The sequence below is a fragment of the Rhinoraja longicauda genome, chromosome 7 (genome assembly GCF_053455715.1).
Source record: "Rhinoraja longicauda isolate Sanriku21f chromosome 7, sRhiLon1.1, whole genome shotgun sequence".
Taxonomy (NCBI): Eukaryota; Metazoa; Chordata; class Chondrichthyes; order Rajiformes; family Arhynchobatidae; genus Rhinoraja; species Rhinoraja longicauda.
In genome coordinates, this window is record NC_135959.1 from 59,590,158 (window position 1) to 59,613,824 (window position 23,667).

Below are 23,667 nucleotides of genomic sequence, written 5' to 3' on the forward strand. Positions count from 1 at the left end.
TAATTAACAGATGAACAAAGTCTAAGGGGAGTATTTTTGTGCAGCATTCCTCCATTTTAATAATTCAAAATCAGCGACAGCTTAATTCTTATCTATTAGGGATTGGCATAGTTATAAATATAGAGCTTCTATTAAAAATAACATTCATATTGGACTCTGCTTAAGCCTTGCTTGAAACCTACATCTTCTGCGTAGTTCCGGAAAAGGGCAAATATAATTAAAATAAAGAAATCTCCCACCAGATTCAGGGGTGTCATTATTTTTGAGTGGGTGAGATAGTGGAATCCTTTGTGCAGAACATTATTCCCACTGAAGTAAACTCCTACATTAATTAATTTACCTTTGGTGCCTTCTGAAATGTGCAGGAGTGTATCATCCAGCACAAATTCATTCCCTTTCATTTATCTGAACTTTGAGGGAAGAAAAACTAAGAACATAAGGAGCTAAGAGGTAAAAGTTTTGCTTAAAAACTTCACACAGATAAATACAGCAATCATCTTATTCAATACTGTACAATTCAAAATATAGCAATAGGTACTATTTGCAATGTATATAGACACTAAATGTTGGAGTAACTCAGTGAATCAAGCAGCGACTCTGGAGCAAAGGAAAAGGGCGGCACATTGGAGCGGTGTTAGAGTTGCTGCCTTATAGTGTCAGGGACCTGGCTTTGATCCTGATTATGGGTGGTTGTCTGTACGGAGTTTGTACTTTCTCCCCGTGTCCTGGATGGATTTTCTCTGGGATCTCTGGATTCCTCCCACACTCCAACGACACAGGTTTGTATGTTAATTGACTTGATATAATTGTAAATTGTCATTAATGTGTGCAGGATAGTGTTAGCGGGGATCTCTGGTAGGCGCGGTCCAGGTGGGCCAAAGGGCCTGTTTCCACTAAACTAACCTAAACTAAGGTGATATTTCAGGTAGAGACCCTTCTCAAGGGTGCTTTGAATCTCAACAAGGACAACTTCAAGTTAAGGATTTTATGGGGTATTGTGGCCATATACCACAATACCCCATAAAATCCTACACTCAGCAATCTTCATGATTGGCCATGAAATAATGTTTTAACTCCTTGTTGCTGTTCCCAGATCAAATAAGGAAGAAAGGTTTCAGCCCAAAACATCACCCATTCCTTCTCTCCAAAGATGCTGCCCGTCCCGCTGAGTTACTCCAGCATTTTGTGTCTATCTTCAAATAAGGAAGAGTTATCGTGCGAGTTGACCCAAGCCACGGGGCAATATTTCAGAAACTATCTACAGCACGGACATCCTGCACACCAATGGAACCAGATGTCAGAGTGGCAGAGTTGTGCAACTAATGCAACTTGCTACACAGCTCCAGCAACCTCAATTCAACATGTTGTCCATGTTCTCGCTGTGACCACATGGGTTTCTTCCAAATACTCTTGTTTCATCCAACATCCAGAAATGTGCTGGTAGACACAAAATGCTGGAATAACTCAGCGGGTCAGGCAGCATCTCAGGAGAGAAGGAATGGGTGACGCAAAAATGTGCTGATTGTTAGATGAAAAAGACCTGTAAATTACTCTTCATATTGCTCTTTACATGTGGGTGAGTGGTAGAATTTGGGTGCAGTTGACAGGATTGTGGGGAGAATGAAAGGAGCTATTAAAGGATTATCGTAAAAATGGGTGCACGATGATCAGTACACACTCCATGACTCTATCAGCTGCAGGTCCACCCTTTGAAAACCCAGCCAAGGGTTGACTCATTCTCTCATTGAATGGATCAACTCAAAAATAGTTTTGATATTAGGGTGCAGGGTGATCTGCAGTCCAGTGCACAAACACCCACACATGCGCACACACAGGTTCCTCAAGCCGGAGTGGTGTGATTTGTTTAAAACTGCAGTCCCTGGGTGAACAAATGCAGGAACTAGCATAGATGGGGTATCTTGGTCGGAGAGACCAACGGGTCTATTTCTGTGCTCTATGACCCTATGATCTTTCTGTTACTGAGGTGAGCAGCAAATGTTCACATGGGATGTGGCATCACTGAAGGCTCTTTTATTGTACAAGGGAGGGCTCTTTGCTCTTGTGCATGAGTTTTCCCGCTAATCAAGGTCCCCACCCTACTATAAGCGGCCAGCCGTTACCGTAGGAATGGCTCCAGAAATGGAGTGCTGCCACAAACAGTGGTAAGAAACCCAATGAATGCGTTCCTCAACAGCTCCATTTTAGTTGGAACACACCCTGCACCAGGGCAGATGTCTGAGCAGACTGCAAACAATTCTGAAACTGCCAGTATGGTCTCCTGATGTCAGCAGAATGTTCCTTTCAGTGGCATATAAAACAAACATGCTCCTAGTTCAAGTGAATTTATCCCATGATGGTCATGATCTGGAGCTCTGAGCTCTAATTTATATCAGTATGGAGTGTAATTCAAATAACAATGTCATTTGTGCACATCTGTTGCTTGTAAAAGGTTGAACGTGTTTGCACAAATTATAATTCTAACTCTCCCGTTCAATTTTGCAAATTGTATGTTTTTGGCTGAAAATTATCAGTGGTGAAATTTGCTCTTGCTAATACCAAAGTTTTAGTCCTGTGTGAACAATTTCTAGATAATATGGCATCATAGACCAAATGGAAAATGTTATCCTAAATAAAAATATTCATTGCTAGGGTAGTGGAAACACATATACCAGATCAAAGGAAGAAATCAAGTTCACACAGAAGATCCTGCCTTAATTTGGATTAATATATCTTCCTGCAGAAGGTGATGACGTCTTGGATCAGGTTGGCTAGTAGAAGCATTTAAAGTGGAGGTAGATATACTTCTGAAAGAAAGATCAGGGAATTGAGGGGCATGGAAACCTAACACAAACAAGTTGGGGCCTGGGGTAGATCAGCCATAGTCATAACAAATGTTGGACAGGCTTGAGCAGCCAGATGACCTACTCCTGCTCCTATTTCTTGTGGCTTTTGGACAGAGTAGTCGGGGTAAAATTCCTCGAATTACAAGAAAAAAAAAAGAATATGCAATGCAAAGAATGTAGGGTTCTTCCAGTGATAAAGAATGAGCCCAAATCTCTTCCTCTTCTCAAAGAATCATGACAATAGGTCTTAATTTCAATTTTGACTTTAGTTACTTTTTTTCTCTGGGATTATTCTGTGTCAATAAATATCAAATGACAGTGACTTAGCAGAACAGTCATTGTTCTCCTGAGTTAACATTGTCAAAGCTTATTCACTTAATAGGTTTATAGTTGAAAGAAGAATGATTCCCACATTATCACTCAATGTTCTATGCTAGACCCAAACCAAACAGTGAAGAAACTGTTTACGTCCCCACAGAACTCAATGTACTTCATTACAATAACTAACAATGTACTGAATCTGTTGTTATCATCAACACTCTAGTTTCAATTTCATTTTGTGCTGGTTTCAGAGTGAAGAATGTAATACTATTCTTGTCAAAATCTAGCCAACATTAGAAGCAGCAAAATTCTTAAGTTAAACAAAAGCAAGGCAAATGCAAATCACAGTTCTGTTCCAAACACAGGTAGTTCAGATTTTGGAACATACGAAACAGTACCCAATACTTACTCCTACTCTAAATTTTGCATTGAACTCTCCAACTTCAAATAATAATCTTGCCTCCTCCTTCATTCCCATCCCCCCCCCCCCCCCCCCCCCCCCACCACTGTGCCCTCTCATTTCTTCCATCATCTCACACTTCCCTCCCGTCACCCTGCTCCTTTCCCCTCCTTTGTACACTCATCCCACATCTCCACGTCCTCCATTTTCCTTTTATCCCAACATTTTTCCCCTCCCTTATCCCCGTCATCTTTCATTCCCTCCGGCTTTATATTTCACCTCTCTCCTATACTCTTTTATGTTCTTCTCATCTCTAACCTTTGTCACTTACTTCGTCCACCTGTCAATGAAACCCCACTCACCTATATCCACCTATCACTTGCTAGGCTTTATATTGCCCCAGGCTTTGCCAAAACCCCACCCCCTTCTATTTTCTAGCTTTCTCCCCCCTATTCCAATCAGTCTGGAGAAGGGTCCCAATCTGAAACATCACATGCTCATTCCTTTCCCAGAAGCTGCCTGGCCCACTGAGTTCATGTAGCACTTTGTGTTTTGCTCATGATGCCAGCATCTGCAGTTTGTTATGTATCTATTCTAAATCTAATTGATTAATGACATTGTATGAATATTCAAGTCTTCACATTTTATTGGCTTCTTCAACTTGCAACTCCTTCATAATCACACATTTACACTTAAGAAGTGTAGTGTTTGCCTCAAGGAGCATCTTTGAACAATTGGAGTCCTTAATTAAGTTTTCTGCTGCCAGGTAATGGACTCATACTACGGAACATTTACAGGCCAGGTTAAAGGAAGGATCCACATACGAGTCACAGAATGTGGGGGCCAAGCAGCTCAGACAAGGGGATCATATTTACCAGGTTGCTGGAAGTAGATGTGACATTCTGTTTTTGTGGCAGCATGTTCAGATACTCAGTTGACAAACCAACCGATACACGAAGGCCAGTGAGACAATAGACAATAGACAATAGGTGCAGGAGTAGGCCATTCGGCCCTTCGAGCCAGCACCGCCCTTCAATGTGATAATGGCTGATCATTCTCAATCAGTACCCCGTTCCTGCTTTCTCCCCATACCCCCTGACTCCGCTATCCTTAAGAGCTCTATCTAGCTCTCTCTTGAATGTATTCAGAGAATTGGCCTCCACTGCCCTCTGAGGCAGAGAATCAGTCAGTGAGTAATCAGTCAGCGATGTTTCATGAAGTAAGTAGCACATCTCAGATGTTGCAAACAACTCCAAGCAAGATGGAAGAGATTATTTTCAACCTGACTCAAAGCATTGATCAATTTTTGAATGCATCCTCACTTTTATCACCAACAGTCTGAAACTCACCATGTGATTCCCAATTCAGAAGTCCTGCACTCTGTCCTCCATCACACTGCTTAACGAGTGTAACATCAGATCCATGGAAGGAGAATCTACGATCCTTGAGGATGTCAGCATTCCTGATTTCTACACTTACCAATCCCGCAGTTTCGGTCTTTCTGTCAGCCAGCCAGGCAGCAGAGCTTGGTGCAAACCAGATCGAAGTGGCAGAGCTATGTCGTCAGTCTGGAGCCACGAGGTCACTCTGCAGGTTCATTGCATTCTTCTCAAACTCTGCAACCTTCCAACTGCAAACTTTAGTCACTGAGGAACCAGTCTGTGCAATTGCCAGAATAGGGAATGATGTACGAGAGACAGGCAACAAGAGAATGTGCAAGATAATTTCATTAACTGTGTCATCATTGTCTTCAGTGATTGAATTGTCTTTGATCTGAATTTACACTTGGCATTGGTATTAATGTCTGCAGTAATGAGGAAAATAGCTGACTATCTGACTACCCACAGATAGAGTTGATAACTTTTGGAAGGGACAGCAGCAACAGGGCTGTGCCAACAAATCGCACTGACAGCAATCTGAGCATCCAGTAAAAAGACTAAAATGGATGCATCAGCCGAAAGGTTACACACAGTAGAATTATATAATCAAAGAACAATATATCACACAGTGGTTTTCAAGTAATCTTAGCACTGCATAGTCCCTTTAAATATTGGTGAAGGTCTCTCATTGTGTCTCTGGTTATATTCTGATGAGTCAGATTAGAGGCAAGAATCAATTGTCATATGTCCCAGATAGAACAATCAAATTCTTACTTGCTGCAGCACAATAGAATATGTAAACATAGTGCATTGAAACAATATGATAACGAGAGAAAACGGGAGTTCAGTGTGTATACATACACATACCTACAAGTACACACACACACACACACACACACACACACACACACACACACACACATATATACACACACACACACACATACATATATATACACACACACACACACACAAACATATATATACACACACACACACACACACACATACATATATATACACACACACACACACACATACACATATATACACACACACACACACACATACATATATATACACACACACACATACACATATATACACACACACACACACACACATACATATATATACACACACACACACATACACATATATATATACACACACACACACACATATATATATATACACACGCACTCAAAAAACAAACAATAATCGTGTAGTAATAATAATAATAATAATAATAATAATAATAATAATAAAAATAATAATAATAATAATAATAATAATAATAATAATAATAATAATCTATTGTAGTTCAGAACTTATTTGAGGTTGTAGTGTTTAATAGCCTGATGGCTGCAGGGAAGAAGCTGTTCCTGAACCTGGACGTTGCAGTTTTCAGGCTCCTGTACCTTCTTCCCGATGGCAGGGATGAAATGAGTGTGTGGCCAGGATGATGTGGGTCTCTGATGATGCTGGCTGCCTTTTTGAGGCAGCAACTACGATAAAGCCATACGATGGTGTGGAGGTCAGAGCCGGTGATGGACTGGTTAGCGTTCACAACATGTTGCAGTCTTTTCCGCTCCTGAACGTTCAAGTTGCAGAACCTGGCCGTGATGCAACCAGTCAATATGTTATCTACTGTACACCAGTAGAAGTTCGAGAATCCTCTCTGACATACCGAATCTCCGTAATCATCTCAGGAACTTGATGTGCTTTATTTATAATTGCATCAGTGTGCTGGGTCCAGGAAAGATCTTCGGAAATATGCATGCCCAGGAATTTGAAGTTTTTGACTCTCTTCACCATCATCCCGTTGATATAAACAGGGTTGTGGATCCTCATCCTTCCTCTTCCAAAGTCCACAATCAGTTCATTGGTTTTACTGATATTGAGAGCCAGGTTGTTACGCTGGCACCATTTGGTCAATCGGTCGATCTCACTTCTATACTCTGACTCATCACCATCTGTAATTTGTCCAACAACGGTGGTGTCGTCGGCGAACTTGAAGATGGAGTTCGCCCTGTGTCTGGCTGCACAGTCATGAGTATAGAATGAGTAGAGCAGGGGGCTGAGCACGCAGCCTTGAGGTGCTCCCGTACTGATTGTTAATGAGGAAGAAGTGTGCCTGCCAATTCGAACAGACTGTGTCTGTGGATGACGAAGTCGAGGATCCAATTGCAGAGGGATGCGCAGAGACCCAATTCCGTGAGCTTGGTAACCAGCTTGAAGGGGATAATGGTATTGAACGTCGATAGTCATTGAGGCACGTCACACTCCTCTTCTTGGGCATTATTGATGCCCTCTTAAAGCTGGTGGAAACCTCAGACCTCAATAATGAGAGTTGAAAATGTCCGTAAAAACTCCAGCCAGATGGTCTGCACGGGTTTTGAGAACTCGACCGGATATACCATCAGGTCCAGACGCTTTCCGAGGGTTCACCCCCCTGAAGGATCTTCTGACGTCGGCCTCTGTGACTGTGACTGTAGTACCATCAGGGTGTATGGGGGCTCGGGAAGGCACATCAGTGTTCTCTCTATCAAAGCATGCGCAGAACATATTGAGCTCGTCAGGGAGTGATGCTTCACTGTTACTTGTGCTGCCTCCTGATATTGCCTTGTAGGAGGTGATAGCATTCAAGCCCTGCCACAGCTGCCGATATCCGCCTCATCCTCCAGCTTTGAGCGGGTCCCATTTGACCTTTTTGATGGCCTTGTCAAGGTCATATCTGTACGTTTTATAGACCTCTGCATCACCAGACCTGAATGCCAGGGATCTGGTCCTCAGAAGAATGCGGATCTCCTGGTTCATCCAAGGCTTCTGGTTAGGAAACACTCGGATGGTTTTTGTAGGAACACAGTCCTGCACACATTTCATTATGAAGTCTGTAACGACTGTGGCATATTCACTCAGGTCTGTTGCTGGGTCCTTGCACATTGCCCAGTCCTTGCACATTGGCCAGACTTCAAGCAGTCCCGTAGTTGTTCCTCTGCCTCCCCAGACCAGCTTTGTGCAGTCCTCACCTCTGGGGCCGCACTCTTCAGTTGCTGCCTGTATGCAGGAAGAAGAAGCACCACTGAATGGTCGGATTTCCCGAAGTGAGGGTGAGGGATAGAGCGATAGGCATCCTTGATGGTCGTATAGCAGTGGTCAAGGGCGTTTAATCCTCTGGTGCTGCAGGAGACATGTTGGTGGTAATTTGGGAGTGATTTTTTCAGGTTAGCTTTGTTGAAGTCCCCGGCTATTGTGGTAAACACTTTGGGGTTCACTGTCTGGTGCTTGTTGACCACGGCGTGCAGCTCCTCCAATGCTAGACGGGCGTCTGCCTGGGGTGGGATGTAGACCGCGGTCAGGATGAGGGAGGTGAATTCCCTCAGGAGGTAGCAGGGGTGGCACTTCACCACCATATGTTCCAGGTGTGGGGAGCAGGTTACTCAGAACTTCCACGTCTGAGCAGCACGAATTATGTTCAATTATCTAGAACCTTCTTAAATGCCATTAGTAGCCTCAGATAAAGATTGTGTATTAATCCACCTGTGATCCTGTTCCTTTAGTTTAGTTTAGAGATACAGCACAGAAACAGGCCCTTCGGCCCACCGAGTCCACACCAACCAGCGATCCCCATTTACTAACATCAGGAAGGACTGACAGAAAGGAAGAGGAGGTGGGGTGGCATTACTGGTTAAAGAGTAGATTAATGCAATAGCAAGGAGAGACATTAACTTAACTCGGTTGCTGTAGAATCGGGATGGGTAGAATTGCGAAAAAGCCAAGGGCAGAAAACATTGTTGCACCAAACAGCAATAGGGGGATTGGGGATAGCATCAAGTAGGAAATTTGGGATGCGTGTAGCAATGGTACAGCAGTTATCATGGGTGACTTTAATCTATACATAGATTGGGCCAACCAAATTGGCAACAGTGCTGAGGAGGAGGATTTCCTGGAATGTACACGGGATGTTCTTTAAACCAATATGTAGAGGAACCGACTAGAGGGCCGGTCATCCTAGACTGGGTATTGTGTAATGAGGAGGGATGAGTTAGCGAACTTGTGCAAAGCCCCATTCCATCCTAATGCCATCCTAATAAAATCACTCCCATATTATGGTGGAATTCTGCATTAGGATGGAATGACACGGTTAATACAGAGACAAGGGTCCTGAACTTAAAGAAAGGAGACTTTGAAAGTACTGTATGAGACAGGAATTGGCTAGGATAGACTGGCAAATAATACTTGGAGAGTTGATGGTGGTAATGCAATGGCAAAGATTTAAAGACCGCATGGATGAACTCCAAAAATTGTTCATCCCTGTCTGGTGAAAAAATAAAACGGGAAAGGTGGCTCAACCTTGGCTGACGAGGGAAGTCAAGGATAGTGTTAAATCCAAGGAAGAGGCATACAAATTGGCCAGAGGAAGCAGCAAATCGGAGGATTGGGAGGATTTTCGAACTCAACAGAGGAGGACAAAGGGGTTAATAAGATGGGGGAAAAAGAGCATGAAAGAAAGCTTGCGACGAATATAAAAATTGACTGTAAAAGCTTTTTTAAATATATAAAAAGGAAAAGACTAGTGAAGACAAATGTAGGTCCCTTACAATCAGAGACAGGTAAATTTATAGGGGAAATACGGAAATGGCAGAACAGTTAAACGAGAACTTTGGTTCTGTCTTTACTAAGGAAGTCACAAACAATCTCCCAGAAATACCAGGGGACTGAAAATCTAGTAGGAGGGAGGAACTGAAAGGAATCCACATTGAACAGGAAATGGTGTTCCGAAAAACTGTTGGGACTGAAGAAAGGTAAATCCCGAGGGCCTGATGGTCTGCATCCCAGAGTACTCAAGGAGGTGGCTCTAGAAATTGTGGATGGATTGGTAATCATTTTCCAATGTTCTCTCGACTCTGGATCAGTTCCTGTGGACTGGAGGGTAGCCAATGTAGCTCCACTTTTTAAGGAGGGCGAGAGAAAACGGAATTATAGACCAGTTAGCCTTACATCTGTAGTGGGGAAGATGCTGGAGTCGATTGTCAAAGTTGTTATAGCAGCGCATTTGGAAAGCAGTGACAGGATCGGTCAAAGTCGGCATGGATTTATGAAGGGGAGATCATGCTTGACTAATCTTCTGGAATTTTTTGAGGATATAACAAGTAGAATGGATAAGGGAGAGCCAGTAGATGTGGTGTATCTGGACTTTCAAAAAGCCTTTGACAAGGTCCCACACGAGAGATTAGTGTGCAAAATTAGAGCAAATGGTATTGGGGTTAGGGTCTTGACATGGATAGAGAACTCGTTGGCAGACAGGAAGCAAAGAGTAGATTTAGATTTTAGATTTGGAGATACAGCGTGGAAACAGGCCCTTCGGCCCACCGGGTCCGTGCCACCCAGCGATCCCCGCACATTAACACTATCCTACACCCTAGGGACAATTTTTACATTTGCCCAGCCAATTAACCTACATACCTGTACGTCTTTGGAGTGTGGGAGGAAACCAAAGATCTCGGAGAAAACCCACGCAGGTCCCGGGGAGAACGTACAAACTCCGTAGAGACGGCGCCCGTAGTCAGGATCGAACCTGAGTCTCCGGCGCTGCATTCGCTGTAAGGCAGCAACTCTTCCGCTGCGCCACCGTGCAGCGAATTAACGCGTCCTTTTCAGAATGGCAGGCAGTGACTTGTGTGGTGCCGCCAGTTATTTACAATATATATTAACGATTTGGACGAGGGAATTAAATGTAACATCTCCAAATTGCGACTGACACAAAGCTGGTGGCAGTGAGCTGTGAGGAGGATGCAATGAGGCTGCAGGGTGACTTGGATAGATTGGGTGAGTGGGCAGATGCATGGCAGATGCAGTATAATGTGGATAAATGTGAGGTTATCCACTTTGGTGGCAAGAACAGGAAGGCAGATTATTATCTGAATGGGAGACACAAAATGCTAGAGTAACTCAGCAAGACATGCCGTGTCTCTGGAGAGAAGTAATGTGTGACGTTTTCGGTCAAGACCCTTCTTCAGACAGATGAAGATTGATCAATCTGAAGAAGGGTCTCGATCAGAAATGTCACCCAATCCTTCTCTCCAGAGATGCTGCCTGTCCAGCCAAGTTACTGCAGCATTTTGTGTCTACCTTCAATTTAAACCAGCATCTGCAGTTCTTTCCCACACACATTATCTGAATGGTGGCAGATTAGAAAAAGGGGAAGTTCAACGAGACCAGTGTGCTTGCACATCAGTCACTGGAAGTAAGCATACAGGTACAGCAGGTAATGAAGAAGGCTAATGGCATGTTATCCTTCATTGCTAGAGGATTTGAGTTTAGGAGCAAGGAGGTCCTACTTAAATTGTACAGGGCCCTGGTAAGACCACACCTGGAGTATTGTGTGCAATTTTGTTCTTCTAATTTGAGAAAGGACATTATTCTTATTGAGGGAGTGCAGCATAGGCTCACCAGGTTAATTTCCGGGATGGCAGGACTGACATATGATGAAAGAATGGGTTGACTGGGCTTGAATTCACTGGAATTTAGAAGAATGAGAGGGGATCTTACAGAAACATACAAAATTCTTTAAGGATTGTACAGGCTAGATGCAGGAAAAATGTTCCCGATGTTGGGGGAGTCCAGAACCAGGGGTCACAGTTTAAGATTAAGGGGTAGGCCATTTACAACTTAGATGAGGAAAAGCTTTTTCACCCAGAGAGTTGTGAATCTTTGGAATTCTCTGCCACAGAAGGCAGTGGAAGCCAATTCACTGGATGTATTAAAGAGAGCGTTAGATATAGCTCTTCGGGCTAACGGAATCAAGGGATGTGAGGAGAAAGCAGGAACGGGGTACTGATTTTGGATGATCAGCCATGATCATATTAAATGGCGGTGCTGGCTCTTAGGGCCAAATGGCCTACTCCTGCACCTATTTTCTATGTTTCTATTATCCTACACACACTAGGGACAATTTACACTAATACCAAGCCAATTAGCCTACAAACCTGTTCGTCTTTGGACTGTGGGAGGAAACCCGAGCTCCCGGATAAAACCCACGCAGGTCATGGGGAGAATGTACAATCTCCGTACTGACAGCACTCATAGTCAGGATCGAACCCGGATCTCTCACACAGTAAGGCAGCAACTCTACCGCTGCGTCACCATGCCGCCCTCTGTGAGCTGCTGGTTGATAAAATTCCCATGAGCACTATCACCTCCATCAGGATAACATGATACAGATACTTCCTCATTTTAATTCCAATTTAAACCCACCTTGTGCCTGAAAACCTCAGCTTGGCATATGTTGAATCACTCACAAACAATTACCAATGAAATTAGAAGAGATGAAGCTTCAAAGTTAATGTTAATGTCAACAATAGACACTTGTTTAAATCTTTTACAAGGTTTCTTTCTACCTAATTTAGGTAGAATTCTTAGTCTGTTTGAAACGTTAAAAATTAAGGGTCTTACAGCAGCAACAATCATTTCCACATGACTGAATCTAAGTGCAATGACTTTTGGATAATGGGTTCGCAAATTTAAAAACTACTTTCTTGCTGCAACACCTTCCTAACCAGTGTTTTGGAGAAAATGAATGATTGTTGCATAAAGTTTTGTGCATAAAATGGATGCCACCTTAGAGTCACGGAATCAATAACACAGAAACAGGGAACAACTGAGCAAATCACATTTGCTCGTGTTTGGCCCATGTCCCTTTAAACCCTTCATATCCACGTACCTGTCCAACAGTCTTTTAAATGGTGCTATTGTACCTACCCCAACCACATCCTCTGGCAGCTTGTTCCATACACCTATTATCCTCTATGCGAAAAAGTTGCCTCTCAGGTTCCTATTAAATCTTTCCCCTCTCACCTTAAAGCTATGCCTCCTAGTTCTTGCTTCCCCTACCCTAGGTAAAAAAAACTGTGCTTTCACCCTATCTATTCCATTCATGATTTTATACACTTCTGTGAAATCACCGCTTAGCCACCTGCGCTCAAGTGTGTCGTCCTAGCCTGAGGGGATCTTTCCCAATAGCTCAGGCCCTCAGGTCCAGGCAACATCCTCATTGAAGTGACAACCAAAGAAGCACAAAAACACCTCTATTTCTTCAAAAAACTGAGGAAATCTCCAATGACTCCCACAAACTTCTACGGATGCAACTTAGAGACCATATTGTCAGATTGCAACATTGCTTGGTTTGGGAACAGCTATCCAAGACCACAAGAAATTTCAGAATATTGTGGACGTAGCCCCCTCCATCACACAGACCAGTCTCCCCACCATTGACTCCATCTACACCAGGCTATCTTGGGAAAGCAGACAACAGAATCAAAGACTTGGTTATTCTCCGTACTCCCGCAAAAGATACAGAAATTTGAAAGCACGCACCACCAGACTCAGGAATAGCTTCTTCTGTCAGTATCAGACTTCTGAACAGTCCTTCCATAAGAATGTACAGTCTTGATTCTCCAACCTACTTCATTGTGGACATTTTCTCTGGGACTATTACTCTACTATGTTGAGAACTATATTCTGCACTTTATATCTTTCTCTTTGCTCGATCTTTTGTATTTGAGCTTGGCTTGATTATATTCATGAGTAGTATTACCTGATTTGATTGGATAGCACACAAACTAAAGCTTTTCACTGTGCCTTAGTACATATGGCAATATTATACCTAAACCTAAACCTAAATCTTCTCTGCACTCTTTCCAACTTAATGGTATATGTCCCATAACAGGTTGACCAAAACTGAATAGGATATTCCAAGTAGGCCTTAACAATGTCTTGTAAACTGTAACATAATAACTCAACATCTCTACTCAATTTATGTAGGAAGGAACTGTAGGTGCTCATTTACATCAAAGAGAGACACAAAATGCTGGAGGAACTCAAGTGAGTCAGGCAGCATTTTTGGAGAATGAAGTGTCTCGACCCAAAACGTCACCTATTCCTTTTCTCCAGAGATGTTGTCTGACCTGCTGAGTTACTCCAGCATTTTGTGTTTATCTTCCACACTAATTTCCCTGACTGATGCCTTGAATGCCAAAATCTTTCTTCACCAACCTATCCACCTGCAACGCCATTTTCATAGAACTACAGTAGGTACATTTAATCCTAGATGCCTCTGCTCCACAACATAGCTCAGATGTTCATTGTGAAGTGCCTGCATTGGTTTAACTTCCCAAAATGCAGTACCTCTTATCTGAATTAAATCCATTTGCCATTCCTTGGTCCACTTGCCCATCTGATCGAGCCTCTGCTGTAATTTTTCATAACCATTTTCAATGTCTACAATACCATCTATTTTAGCGTCATCTTCAAACTTACTAATTATGCCTCGTACTTTCTCATTCAAATCATTGATAAAGATGACAACATGCCCAACACAGATGCCTGAGGTGCACCACTAATCACATGGCCCCAGTCTGGAAAAAAGCACTCTCCATCACCATCCTCTACTTCCAATCCTGAAGCTAATCATGTATCCTATTAGTTAGCCCTCTCTGGATCCAATGCGATCTAACCATCCAAAGCAGCCTTCTATGCAAAACCTCATTATAAGCCTAGCTGAAGTCCACATAGTCTACATCTATGACCCTGTCCTCATCAACCTTCTTAGTTAATTCTTCGAAACAAAAAACAAATAAATTCATGAGTCACAATCTCCCGAGCACAAATCTATGCTAACTATCCCTCATCAGCCCTGTCTTTCCAAATGCATGTATATCTTATACCTCAGAATCCTTCTTAAAATAAAGTTACAATGAAGAAGCATGAAGAAACTGCCAGGCAATTAGTGTTAATGTCATGAACTCATTCTCTAGCACTATCAAGTCTTATCGGTTGCTTGAACAAATTTGTCTTATTGCCGTCAACATAATGAGCTGCATTACATAGTCAAAAATAAAGTGGTAATGATGCAATTCAGGTGATTGAAAAATGATCATTTCTGCTTCTAATCTTTGCAATTGCTTCCTTAATAATCTCTTCAATTTGGAGTAGAGTGAGAGGTTATCTTCCTGTCTGGCATTAAATCTCACACAACCCAGGCTAATTAGATTATTATGCAACATTCTCGCTGACCCCATTGCTTGGGAGAAACAACCTTTAGCATCGCACCAGAAACATTTAAGAACATTGTTCTGAAATAACACAGACTGACAATTTCTTTTGTCTGCAACAAGATGAAACACCAAATGCAAAGAAACAAAGATTGCCGAAAAGGAGTGCATTTCGCAAGTTCCCCAATTCACATAACAAAAGAAGCTGTTGAATGAAACATAACTAAATTATCTTCATTTAAATTAAAGTTAGACAACCTCACTAAAAAAAAAGAGAAATAAGTCTGGAGAACACATCTTAATTTCAAAATTTGATCACTTCTTTAAATAAGGATTAAATCTTAAATTTTATCTTGCAACATTGTAATATTTTAATATGGATTTTAATATGAATTTTTCAGTGGAAATTGAGTGGGTAAAGAAGGGAAATTGCATGACAATCCATTGCACTCAATCCTGTCAATTTTAATGCCACTGAATGGTGAAAACGGTCAACTAAATTTTGCCAGGTCTCTACAAATGTTTCTCTGATATGATAGATTCCATTTCAGATCATTCTGTCTTTATTTTCATGAAGCTTTAATTCCATTGGATTTAAACTCAGCATTGAGAGTATTTACAACTAAAGTTTAAAAGCACAGAAGGACGCAAAGTGCTCGAGTACCTCAAGGTGTCAGGTAGTATCTCTGGAGAACTTGGACAGACTTTTTCTGTTGCTATTGGCACATCTATATACTGAAACTCTCATTTGTATGTTTGTTTGTTCCTGAACTACAGCCAAAACGGTACATGATAGCGTGACAATTTTAGGCCCACCTTACTCACCGTCGTCCCTTTGCTGCTAATGGAAGAAGTTTCACTGAAATTGATGTTATATCTTTTGTTATTCCCATTTTAAAGTTTAAAATGGGGGATGGGGGAAGGGGGGAGGGGAGAGGGGAGAGGTGGGGAGAGGGGCGGGGGTGGAGGGAGGGAGGGAGGGGAGGTGGGGAGAGAGGGGAGGGGGAGGGGGAGGGGGAGGAGTGAATGAGGGGTCAGGGTGGGGGAGCGGGTGGGGGGGAGGGGAGGGGGGAGTGGGGAGGGGAAGAGGGGAGGGGGAGTGGGGGAGGAGAGGGTGCTGCACCAATGCAGGAGAGGTTTGGGGCCCAATGGGTTCACTTGGTCTAGTAACTGTTTAAAGTTGAAGTTTCACTATCTCAATTAGTAGTAATTTCTAACACACAAGTTTTATAACATTCTTCACTTTAGTGGTCGATTTCAGAAGATATGTTGTAATAGCTATTCAACACCACTGGAGATATATCATTTGATTACTAGCCTTTATGTCATTCCCTGAACCTTATTGCAGGAGATTGCAAGAGACTGGGTGTGCATTCCAGATATCAGACATTATAGACAAAAGACAATAGACAATAGGTGCAGGAGGAGGCCATTTGGCCCTTCGAGCCAGCACCGCCATTCAATGTGATCATGGCTGATCATTCTCAATCTGTACCCCGTTGCTGCCTTCTCCCCATACCCCCTGACTCCGCTATCCTTAAGAGCTCTATCTAGCTCTCTCTTGATTGCATTCAGAGAACTGGCCTCCACTGCCTTCTGAGGCAGAGAATTTCACAGATTTACAACTCTCTGACTGAAAAAGTTTTTCATCTCCGTTCTAAATGCCCTACCCCTTATTTTTAAACTGTGGCCCCTGGTTCTGGACTCCCCCAACATTGGGAACATATTTCCTGCCTCTAACATGTCCAACCCCTTAATAATCTTATACGTTTCAATAAGATCCCCTCTCATCCTTCTAAATTCCAGTGTATACAAGCGTAGTCGCTCCAGTCTTTCAACATATGACAGTCCCGCCATTCCGGGAATTAACCTAGTCTTATCATCAGCTGCTTAGACAACACTGTCCAGCTGTGGGAGGCATAGGCAATGCATGTAACAAGACAATGGGTTCACAACTGTGCAGGAACCATGGTAGATTGTGTGACTACATCGATGGTCATCCACCTCCACATCCTGTCCTCTTTCCCCTTTAATCTCCAGAGCATTATTCTCATTCGTTAATCTCCTGTATCAAATCAATGAGTTATTGAAGAGAAGAACGATGAATAAGTGGGAAGACAATCATTGATGTTTGATAATGATGGGCACACTTTGGAAGTTGAACAAGTTGTTTAGAACAAGGGTATACTAAGGCCATCATTGATATAATGCCTCTCAGTCGTACACTCCAATCCTTTCATATTTTAACTATTTACTCAGCCAGTGTTTGCTCCAACCTTCACACTGGAGGACAAGGGCATGGGTTCCAATGGCTTCACAATCGTAGGACCCCGGATTCACAAATCTTCAACTGAATGGAAGGGTCGTCTCAGTGACATTCTACAGCTTCCAGTCCAGTCTGCAGTGTGCACTATCATTGTGTGAATGTCAACAGACCTTGCAGTAAACATCAATGGAATATCTGGCCGTTTCCTAAGAGCCTGCAACAGATAACTGTGCATGAAGAACCAGGCCAGTCAGCGCCCTCTCCACAAAGCATAAGTTGTAGTTCTAATGGTGATAAGGGTGAGGGGAAACAGCATTCCCTATCTCAAAGGATGGACACAAAAAGCTGGAGTAACTCAATGGGACAGGCAGCATCTCTGGAGAGAAGGAATGGGTGATGTTTCGGGATGAGACCCTTCGGGTTGAGAGATATAGATGATGATGAGTTGAGTTACTCCAGCTTTTTGTGTCTATCTTTGGTTTAAACCAGCATCTGCAGTTCCTTCCTACACATTCCATACATCAGGTTCAGTCCCTGGAGCCTGAGGACAGGCCCCCATATGACAAGACCAGTTGTGACCAGAAGTCTGCTGAGCAATCGGGTGACAGCAGAATCTGTGGGCACATCTGTGGCACATCTGTGGCACATCTGATCTTCCCCCTTAGAGTAGCATGTATGAAGTGACACTATTCTGCACAGGCCTAGAGTCTAGAAATACAGGTGGAAATGGTTCCCTGCCAGGAGCAAGCGACCATGAGAAGGGATGTACCATAAACCTGTGAGCCTTTTGGAGCTCTGAAGTCACCATTCGTATGGCATGATGCTAACTGTTGGATTGTACATAGGACAAGTAGTAGACAAAAGAAATGTCCAGTATAGTGCAGTTCGATGTTGAAGGTAAATCTGACCATTCCAAGAAAATGTCAATAATCGCTTGGAGCTTAGACTCAGAGCTTGAGAAGCTTGTGTGACAAAGTGGTGCAGCGATAGAGTTGCTACCTTACAATGCCAGGGACCCGGGTTCGTTCCTAACTATGATGCTGTCTGTACGGAGTTTGCACATGCGCCCTGTGACCACGTGGGGTTTCTCCGGGTGCTCCGGTTTCCTCCCACTTTCCAAAGATATACAGGTTTGTAGGTTAATTGGCTTCTGTAAATTGTCCCTAGTGTGTGGGATAGAACTAGGGTACGAGTGATCGTTGATCGGCGGGGAGTCGGTGGGGTAATGGGCCTGTTTCCACACTGTATCTCTAAACTAAACTAAATTAAACTAAGTACATAGTGAGCTCAGCCACTAAGCTCTGGGTCACCTTGGTTCTGGAGTACAGTCACTGAAGGTGGAACAGTTTTCCAACTGTTGTGAGAACTAGCTCCACCTTCATTGGACCTGAGACACTGCAAGAAATGTCGGGGCATTGATGCAGTCTTGTTTAAAAGCAGCATTCAGTGAAATTGGTTCTATTGTAGAACTGTTTGGTCAACATCATGGTTGCATGTCATTGTAGAGAATTCATAAGATGGAGACAAACGTCTGTGGGCAGCTGGATTAAAGGAGAATGTTCCATCTTTATAGATTTAGAGGCTTTGGTGTGCTAGAAAAATGACTGAGAAAAAAATTATTTAGACATCGAGACTTCAGAATCAGTAGAATACTCATAGTCTATTGAACAATACTCATAGTCTACTGGATAACAGTGTTCTGAACTATCTGCAGAAGACATCCCAAGATGAAGCCCAAAGAAGGGTCTGCAAAAACCTGCAAATTTACTTGAAAAGCAAATGAACAAATCAGTGTCCTCTCCCTGGCCAACATCCCCAGATCTGAGGTCCTATTCAAACTCTGTTAGCTTCATTGGATTGGGTATGTTGTCCAATGCCTTATGCCAGACTCCCAAAATAGACACTCTATTCTGAGTTTTATTGTTAAAAAAATTACCAGAGGCCTGAAGAAAAAAAAATCAAAGATGTGCTCAAAGAAATGCAATGTTCCCACTGATTCCTGAAAATGTCTAGCCCATGACCATTCAAGAAAGAGCATTTGGATTGTGTTGAAATCCTCAAGCTCTGCCTTGGAAACACAAGGAAGCTCTGCAGAAGCAATGGACCACCACATGACTTGGCCATTGTCCGCCCTATCAGACACTACCTGGCCTATCTCACGAGGTGTCTGCAGTTGCCATATCGGCCTCATCGGCCTCATCGGCCATGTCAGGACACACAAAGCCAGAGTGCAAACACTGAATGGGAATTCCAAGGAACTGCCTATGAAGAAGTTGCATATAACTTCCATGACTCATGTTTCGAATGAGGATTTGACCTGAAAATAATTTCATGGACACAGGTAGTTTTTTCTCATCAGGTGATCTGGGCTTCAGTAGCTTACAGGCTCCTTTGTATTGCATCAACAGGCACAGGAAATGAAGACATTAGAATTCTTTACAGACCTACATTAATTGCCACATTTGTCAAACTTTCTTAATGACCCGTTTGAACTTATGCCATTGTGAAGTCTATTGAGGTATGTATTTTGTTCTGCACTGTATTCATGTTTAAAAGTGCCAGCAATCCATTTCAAGTGAAGGAATGAGATGTGCACAAAAACACTGCACATTCTCACACATTGACCACTGCATTGCCAGAGGAGACTGCTCTCACATGTTTCTGGTCTGTTCTAATTTCACAAACATTTCTATCTTCTTTCTTGAAACCCACCTTTCACAATTTTCAACGCCTATATCTTTTCAATTGACTGAATCTCATGTCACACTGACACTGGAACTGGGTCTCAATGCCATCCGATTGTCAGCTCCATCTCTCACTTGCAATGTACAGCAATAAAAAATAAAATAAAATGTGTAGAAAAGAGATTTTAATTCTCCGCAAGTTAGGAACTGAGGACAAGAGGCATCGAGAAAACTGATCAGACTGTTTTAGTGAAGGGATTGAGTGAATTAAATCACTCAATCAATTGAATAGTTCGTGTTCATAAGTTATAGGAGCAGAATTCGGCCATTCAGGCCATTAAGTCTACTCCACCATTCAATCATGGCTGATCCATCTTTCCCTCTCAACCCCATTCTCCTGCCTTCTCCCCATAACTCCTGACATCTGTCCTAATCATGAATTTGTCAATCTCCGCCTTAAAAATACCCATTGACTTGGCCTCCACAGCCTTCTGTGGTGATTTATTCTGTGAATGATTTAATTTATTCTTGATTTCTTAGTACAGCCCAACTTGTAGCCGATTATTGAATGATCTTAACTGATGTGACAAATAAATAGATCCAAAACGGTACCTGAGTGATAAACTCCAATGTCATAATTCATAAGACACAATGACAGTGCTGTTCCAACAGTGATTCAAGTGGCATTGACAGAATGGTGTCTCCATATCCAGAGAGAATCTTGGTAATAACCCTAGCCTCAGTAATAACCTTAGTGCGTATGGGAGAGAACACAATCCCTCCTCTGCATTAGCCAGTGTTCAAATGACTCCCTGAATCTGTTTCAAGTCTGCTTCAATTTCGTGATGAGCCAGCTTCCCACTGTAACAGAACTTGAACCCACCACGTCCTCCATTTCATTAAGCTGTCAAACAGTGACACTGACCTCAATAAGACTCTTGATATCAATTTTGTTTGTTTTAATGGAATATAATGTTGCACTGCAAACCTCTCCATTCTGTCTGCTGTCACTTATGTGGGTTATTTATTATGTCTAACATGCTTCCAAGCAACTGTGGCTTTTTCATTTAACACGATCATCCCTGTTAAGTGCTCTTTAGGGAAATGCGATGCATTACATTTCAGTTTCAAAATGCCAGGTAAAAACAATCAAGGTAATTTCAAAATGTTGTGATGGAAATTCACTGTAATTGCTTGCACAAGAAGATCATTAGGCTTTCTGGAATGAGAAGGTAAAATTCTTGCAATGTTTCCTTGTATTGTGCTTGAATGAAAAAATAATTGGCACAGAAAAGCAAGAGGATTTTTCATTTTGAAGGCATAAGGATTGATATTGCTATCGCAGAAACATAAATCAAAAGTAATAGAAGCATGAGTAATCCGCTTGCTCCTTGATATCTCTCTACAATTCAATAAAGTCATGGCTGACCTTCTGCCTCAGTGCCACTTCCCTGAACTAAACCCTATCCCTCCAATATTTAATACACATTCCATCTCTGCCTCAAACATACTCAGTGAGTGAGCCTGACTCACTTCATGGTTAGTGAATGTCAGAGATTCTTCATCTTCCAGGTGAAAAGGTTTAATCTCATCTCAGTTCTGTGGTTAACAACTGATTTTGAGACTATGGCCCTGGTGTCGAGACACTTCTGTTCAATAATATTAAAAATTCACCACTGCTCTATATCTTTTGCCCCAACCTGTTAAGCCCCATTAAAATCATTGCATGTATCAATGAAATCACCTCTAATTCTTCTAAATTCTGGAGAAGCTAGGCCTCGTCTGCTTACTGTCTCCACCCCACCCTCCACACCCACCCAATGCAGGAATAAATCTAATGAACCTTCCTTGCACTTCACCTATCGCAAGTACATCTTTCCTAGGCGGTCAGAACAAACCTGTGCACAACATTCCATCTGTCATCCTCCCAGGGGCCTGGCATGTTCTTGCATTCAAATCCTATTGTAATAAAGGCCAACATGCCATTTGCCATCCTACAACTACTTGGTGCACCTTGCATGCAGGTACAAGAATGTAAATGAACGTTTCATGATTCATGGATAATAAGGTCTCTTTCCTAAAAACCAATAACTTGCATTTTCTAATAATTTCATCTGAAAAATGTCTCTGATTATGAATGGATGGAACACAAATTTGGTGTGCGGTCAAATGGATTGAGGATTGATTAATGGACAGATAAAGGAAGAGTGCTCATTTTTTATTGTCCAGAGGAGGTTTACAGTGATGATTGGGTTAACGTATGAGTAGCATTTGATGGCTCTGAGCCTGTACCCGCTGGAGTTTAGAAGGATGAGGGAGGGATCTCATTGAAACCTACTGAATGATGAAAAGCCTGGATAGAGTGGATGTGGAGACGATGTTTCCAGCAGTGGAAGAGTCCAGGGCCAAAGGCCACTGCCTCAGAATAAAAGGACAGACCATTAGAATGGAGATGAGGAGGGATTTCTTTAGCCAGAGGGTGGTGAATCTGTGAAATTCATTGCCACAGACAGCGGTGGCGGCAAAATCATTGGGTATTTTTAAACTAGAGATTGATTGGTTCTTGATTAGTAAGAGCATCAAAGATTACAGGGAGAAGGCAGGAGAATGGGGTTGAGAGGGAAAAATAGATCAGCCATAATTGAGGGCGGCACGGTAGCGCAGCGGTAGAGTTGCTGCTTTACAGCGAATGCAGCGCCAGAGACTCAGGTTCGATCCTGACTACGGGTGCTGCACTGTAAGGAGTTTGTACGTTCTCCCCGTGACCTGCGTGGGTTTTCTCCGAGATCTTCGGTTTCCTCCCACACTCCAAAGACGTACAGGTATGTAGGTTAATTGGCTGGGTAAATGTAAAAAATTGTCCCTAGTGGGTGTAGGATAGTGTTAATGTACGGGGATCGCTGGGCGGCACGGACTTGGAGGGTCGAAAAGGCCTGTTTCCGGCTGTATATATATGATATGATGATGATGATGAATTGAATGGCAGAGCAGATTCAATGGTCTTAATGGCCTAATTATGCTCCTACAGTATCTTATGATCTTATTTATTAATTTTCCTATGGCATTAAAGAGCCCATTTGGCCGATTGAATCTATGCCATCTCTCAGAGCAATCCCATAATCACACTTCCCCACATGTTTTCCCTTTAACTTATTCCTGCACCAATGATAATTTACTGTATTTAATTAACCTAGCAACCAGCATGTCTATGGGATACGGGAATAAAAGGCTGGAGCCTTCAGGAGAAACCAAGCAGAAACATTTGACTTTGGGTTCGTCAGGTGGTGTTCAACGCGGGCATCCTGCAGGGCCCCAATGGCCCCAAAGACACAACGGATCCTGTGAAGTGGTTTCCCAAACAGATTGTCAGAGCCATTTGGCCGAATGTCTCATCGTCAAAGCTCAGTAACACTGTCCTTTCCATGTTCTCCGCAGATGCTGCCTGACCTGCTGCCTTACTCCAGCATTCTGTGTCCGATTATGCAAACCAGCATCTGCAGTTTTTACACTTTGACTGCTCCTCTGCAAAATCGCCTCAAGGTATGCCTACTTTGCAAAAGTACTCATCCTCTGAGGATGAGGGGTGATCTTATAGAAGTGTGCAAAATCGTGAGAGGAATAGAACTGGTAAATGCAGTCCTTTGCCCAGAGTACGGGAATCGAGAACCAGAGGACATAGGTTTAAGTTGAGGGGGTAAATAGGAACCTGAAGGGTAACT

The 23,667-nt window shown here is 42.7% G+C and overlaps 1 long non-coding RNA gene across 1 annotated transcript in view; it reads left to right on the plus strand.

Moving 5' to 3' along the window:
- The window catches only part of LOC144595573 (uncharacterized), a 45,187-nt gene that overhangs the window by 15,745 nt on the left and 5,775 nt on the right, over positions 1–23,667 (plus strand). The window contains exon 2 of the long non-coding RNA XR_013547511.1: positions 23,384–23,488. This is a non-coding gene — a long non-coding RNA (uncharacterized LOC144595573). The remainder of the gene's footprint in view (positions 1–23,383; positions 23,489–23,667) is intronic.